Source organism: Schistocerca cancellata, chromosome 3 (assembly GCF_023864275.1).
Source record: "Schistocerca cancellata isolate TAMUIC-IGC-003103 chromosome 3, iqSchCanc2.1, whole genome shotgun sequence".
In the NCBI taxonomy this organism is placed as follows: Eukaryota; Metazoa; Arthropoda; class Insecta; order Orthoptera; family Acrididae; genus Schistocerca; species Schistocerca cancellata.
In genome coordinates, this window is record NC_064628.1 from 273,491,323 (window position 1) to 273,497,556 (window position 6,234).

The following is a 6,234-nucleotide window of genomic DNA, read 5'->3' on the forward strand; positions in this document are numbered from 1 at the left end:
CTGTGTTGGCTAGTTATTAAACTGATAGTTGTTAGCAACCCAGATAAAAGGCAGTCTTCATACCAGAATAATACAGCAACGTGGTGATAGGACGTAGCACGGAAGCCTAAACTGGCAGTGTTTACTCCGCATAGCCGATTCCGGCAGCGTTGCCTTTCAATTGTAGTTCATTTCTGGGATACTCTTGCGACAAATTTCAGCGTCAACATCAACTAGTGTTCTATCACACTACTAGTTATTTAAAGACTTTCCGAATGCTGCATAGAATGCCATTTAACAAAACCGTACTTGTTTCATTATCTCGATTGATACAAGAGTTAGAAGTGTTAAAAGGTGTAACAGTGTGCTGAAAATGTCGTTCCGATATCTTGAACCGTTGACGAAATAACTGAGATATTACGTGTAACGCGACTCGCCGTGTACAGTTACTGCAGCGTTGTATATTTTGAACGTCGTCTTTAGCCATTAGTTAGGGGAAGTACTAACGCTTGGCACTTCATATCTTGGCGAGCTCAAGAGCAGCATAGTGGCTTCTCTTAGTTGCCGGTCAATCGCTGCAATGATATGAAGAGGGCAAAAATACACTCCTAGAAATTGAAATAAGAACACCGTGAATTCATTGTCCCAGGAAGGGGAAACTTTATTGACACATTCCTGGGGTCAGATACATCACATGATCACACTGACAGAACCACAGGCACATAGACACAGGCAACAGAGCATGCACAATGTCGGCACTAGTACAGTATATATCCACCTTTCGCAGCAATGCAGGCTGCTATTCTCCCATGGAGACGATCGTAGAGATGCTGGATGTAGTCCTGTGGAACGGCTTGCCATTCCATTTCCACCTGGCGCCTCAGTTGGACCAGTGTTCGTGCTGGACGTGCAGACCGCGTGAGACGACGCTTCATCCAGTCCCAAACATGCTCAATGGGGGACAGATCCGGAGATCTTGCTGGCCAGGGTAGTTGACTTACACCTTCTAGAGCACGTTGGGTGGCACGGGATACATGCGGACGTGCATTGTCCTGTTGGAACAGCAAGTTCCCTTGCCGGTCTAGGAATGGTAGAACGATGGGTTCGATGACGGTTTGGATGTACCGTGCACTATTCAGTGTCCCCTCGACGATCACCAGTGGTGTACGGCCAGTGTAGGAGATCGCTCCCCACACCATGATGCCGGGTGTTGGCCCTGTGTGCCTCGGTCGTATGCAGTCCTGATTGTGGCGCTCACCTGCACGGCGCCAAACACGCATACGACCATCATTGGCACCAAGGCAGAAGCGACTCTCATCGCTGAAGACGACACGTCTCCATTCGTCCCTCCATTCACGCCTGTCGCGACACCACTGGAGGCGGGCTGCACGATGTTGGGGCGTGAGCGGAAGACGGCCTAACGGTGTGCGGGACCGTAGCCCAGCTTCATGGAGACGGTTGCGAATGGTCCTCGCCGATACCCCAGGAGCAACAGTGTCCCTAATTTGCTGGGAAGTGGCGGTGCGGTCCCCTACGGCACTGCGTAGGATCCTACGGTCTTGGCGTGCATCCGTGCGTCGCTGCGGTCCGGTCCCAGGTCGACGGGCACGTGCACCTTCCGCCGACCACTGGCGACAACATCGATGTACTGTGGAGACCTCACGCCCCACGTGTTGAGCAATTCGGCGGTACGTCCACCCGGCCTCCCGCATGCCCACTATACGCCCTCGCTCAAAGTCCGTCAACTGCACATACGGTTCACGTCCACGCTGTCGCGGCATGCTACCAGTGTTAAAGACTGCGATGGAGCTCCGTATGCCACGGCAAACTGGCTGACACTGACGGTGGCGGTGCACAAATGCTGCGCAGCTAGCGCCATTCGACGGCCAACACCGCGGTTCCTGGTGTGTCCGCTGTGCCGTGCGTGTGATCATTGCTTGTACAGCCCTCTCGCAGTGTCCGGAGCAAGTATGGTGGGTCTGACACACCGATGTCAATGTGTTCTTTTTTCCATTTCCAGGAGTGTACTATCGGAAATGTTATGTTGTCCCCGATGGACGATTAAGGAGGCGAGCGGCCCATATTGAAGTCTGCTACACGAACTGGTGATGAATGGTCACGTCTGGTACAGTAGGGGATGTTACGAAATGGAAACCACTGCACATTAGTGTTGAGCTGGGATATGACTTGCTCTCGGCGATTGAAAAGTGTTGAAGTCTGCTGGCTGGAAGCTGCAGAGTAAACTTTAAACCGCAAGACTATTAATTCTCCTGTTACTTTTCGAAACAGGGAGCAACCTTCTTTCTTTTTACTTTTCATGTTCAAGAATGACAGTATTAGTGCTCGTTAAATCTCAAGTGTGTGACGTCATTTAAAAATGCCATGCCCAACGGAATAACTTTTGCCCAGAAACTAGTTTTGTTACCCTACATGCTTTATCGAGGGTCGACGCGTTGCCTCGGCCAGCTCGATCACCAGATCTGTCTCCAATGAAGCACATATGGGACAACATTGGACGACAACTTCAACGTGTCCGCAAACGGCAATAGCCGTCGCTGGTTAGACCGACCAAGTGCAACAGGTATAGAGCTCCGTCCCACAGACTGATATCTGAAAGTTGTTGAACACAATGCAACATTCTGATAGTTATTAACCAGAATTTCACATTTCGAACAGCTTATCTCACGCTTATATTAACCTGTTATATTGCCATGTTAATCACATATGTTACCTAGGCAAATGCATTCTCTACATTTCATTATTCTACGTTAATTATTTTTTGGTGTTCCAGTTTTTTCTGTCGCTATATATTTATCTGTGTGCGTGTGTGTGTGTGAGTGTGTGTGTATGTGTGCGTGTGTGTGTGCGTATGTGTGTAGTACTCAGATATTAGAATAACTCTTATGATTATCTGAATACAAACGAAAAACCATATCAAAACTGTTATAAAAAAAGTCCGGTTCTAGTTCACATTAATGCTTATGACACGAAGACACTGTACGGAGTCATGTGTATTTTCAGTAGTCAGCATGACATAATTTTATGCGTAAGCTACATTATAGACAAAACAAACTGGATATCGAGCAATCTATTGTCAGTGATACTAAGCACAGTGAACAAATATGAGTCTCCCACAGGGGACATGACGCTAAGTTCGTGTAACGCTGCATCTAGCTTCGACGATGACCTCAATTAGTAAGGAACAGGTCAAAAATTTCTTCAGGTGCGTCATGTACAGCTGAAGCCAATTATTAATGCCTAGGTCTCGAATAGCTACCAGATTGTTGGAATGCTGATTGCTATGTTTCATCCGCTGCTCCAAATAGCCCTAAACATTTTCTGTGGGATAAAGATCGTGCGTTTAGAGGAGCAGTCGAGTTCTGATAGGTTGCCTATCTGCCTGTGACAGTGTAGCTCTAGGAGGCCTATATACATATTTTTTCTGTTTATTATTATTATTTATGTGTTATGTGCTGCAATAAACACCAGTACAATCAAATATTAGAGGACTGTACATGTTTAACTGTACCGATATCTGTAAGTATCCTTGCCATACAACAGCCCGTTTACAACTATCAGGTTGAAGAAACCGAGTGATAGATCGACGATGTATAAGGTATATCGACTGTGACTTAACAGCGTAGCTGGTGGGCTGGTTTTTCGTGCATACTGACAAGGACAAACCTTTTAAATCGATACGTGAACCACATAGAAGTGAACTGCAGAAAGTCAATCCTCAGAATTAACTGAACTGTAAACTGTACACTGCACTTTTCTTTGTGGATGAACTAAGTTTTCGCTTGTGCAACGGACGCAAAACAATGGGACAACGGAATTATGGGTGCATACGATAGAAGGTTTGAACAATTTGAGGACTGTGCTTTCAAATGAATTAGACTTGAAATGTGTCGCATCAGTCTTTGAATGGGAACTCTTTCGCAGGTGCCATGGAGAAGGACATTTTATAGATGGCTATACTCGGCATATACACCGATGAACCAAAATTTTACGACCACTACCCACTGCTACGTCGGATGCCGCCTGGTGGTGTTGGGGGCAAGAAAAGTATGTAAGCGAAGGAGACACGGACGAGGGATCACCCTACGAAAACATGGGCTGTAAATGGAGAAATCCATTGAGATAAGTGACTTTGAGAAAGGGCAGATAATTATTACAAAGAGTCCATGAACGAGTGTCTCGACAATGGTGAAGCTGGTCGAATGTTCACTTGCTATTGTCGTGAGCATCTGCGAAAAATGTTAGGAGGACGGTGAAACTACGCTAATAGTAGTTGAACGTCAACGATTCTTTGCCGAAAGTAGGGTTCGGAGGCTTGTCTGCCCTGTAAACTACGATAGACGGTGATCTATGGCATCTCTGGCGAAAGAGTACAATGCTGGTGCATGCACAATTGTTTTGGAGCACACCGATCGCCGTACACTGTTGAACATGGAGCTCCGCAGCAGACCATCCTACGTATTCATATGATGAGTCAAAGACATGGCCAGCTACGATTTCAGTGGACATGGGGCCACTGGTATCCGACCATCGGTCAATAGAAAAGTGTTAGCTCTTCGCGTGAATCACATTTTTACTGCACTATGTCGATGGTCGTCGGGTGAATGACATTTTCGATACAGCAATTCGATGATTGTTTTCACAAACGCCATCATCGAGGTGAATCGCGGATCGAAACGTGCAGCGCGCCACGGACGCAGGCTGGCGAGAGCAGTATTAAGCTATGGCAAACATTCTATTGCGGTTGCATGGGTCCCGTGATTGTAACCGAAAACACGTTGACAGCTGCGAACCAGCTTCGTGCTTAATGTCTTCCCTGACGGCGATGTCATCTTTCAGCATTATAATTGCCCGTGTCTCGGAGCCAGAACCGTGCTACAGCGGTTTGAATTGCATCATAGTGAACTCACGTTGATGTCTCGACGTCAAATTCGCCTGATGTAAATCCTATGGAACCCATCTGGATCGGTATCGGGCGTCGTCTCTGGCCCGTTATTTAGGTGAATTACATGACTCGTGCGCAGACATCTAATACCGCATACCTCCACAAGGCTACCAAGAAACTGTCGGATACACGGAATCAGTGGTGTCTTTAGTTCCAAAGCGGACAGACAAGCTATTAAGGAGGTGGTCATAATGTTTTGGCTCATCAGTGTATATCAGTGCTGCGCTGTGGCCGCTGGTGATCATGTGCTGTTGTGCTACAGCACACTGTAAATATCGCACTGAAGTTATGATATTTCTCTTCGAATTCAAGCCGAAAATCAGGCTATAATTACACCATTTCTCTTCGAGTGCCAGTTGGAAATCGCCCAAAAATTACGCCAGTTCTCTTCGAATGTGTGCTGTATGAAAATGAAACGGGCGAGAACATGTCTTATAGCGGTCTCTTCGCCATGGCTACAAACCAGTGTCGCGTGCTGAAGTGACTGTCAGCAGCACTACGATCAGCTCATACAGGGGGCTCAGCCGCGTCTGTTTTCGATTGCACGTGCTCTGATGTGATGCAGCAACATCTCAGTATTTATCTTTGAGCAATGTGAGTTAAGCATTGTGCAAGAGCAGGGCACGAGGGACTTTAGAGAAGCAGCTGACATATCGATGCCATAGCGCAGTGGTAGTTCCGTATGGGACATCAAGCAGCTCGGATGTGTTATACATCCGCTCTGCGGAAGATTCCGTAAGCCGCGACTAGTAGTTGTCTACTCATTGCCTGTGTAATCGTTAACCATTTACTTCTTGTCTTGCTATTGTAGTGGTTTATGTACTTCCGTTTTAGCGCTTTCAGCTGCTTGTTAGGTACAGTGATGCGAAGAATGTTATCCAGGAAATGCAGACTCAGGTTACAATTCGACAAGGCAACAAGAAATGTTCAATCAAATTAATTGGAAGAACGTGATTGGATTGTGCAATCACATCACGTCAAATTCACTCTACTTACTATGACACGGAACCGTACTCTTTTTTCTAAAGCTCTTAAACCCGTGTTGCTGGAAAGTATCCTGCTTCAACATGAAGAGAAAGCTGAAATTCCGTCACTGTGGCGCCTAGGTGAGTACTGGCATAATTTCTAACACTGACGTAAAGTGCGCTCTGAGGTTGAGAATTGTTGCTTAAAAGAGGATTTAACCAAGAATGGAGAAGTAAAATAAACGTATAACGAACGTTGGTCTAGCCAACATTCGTTGTCATGTTTTGGTAGTATCAGAGCTATTGAAACGCATATCAGCCAGAATA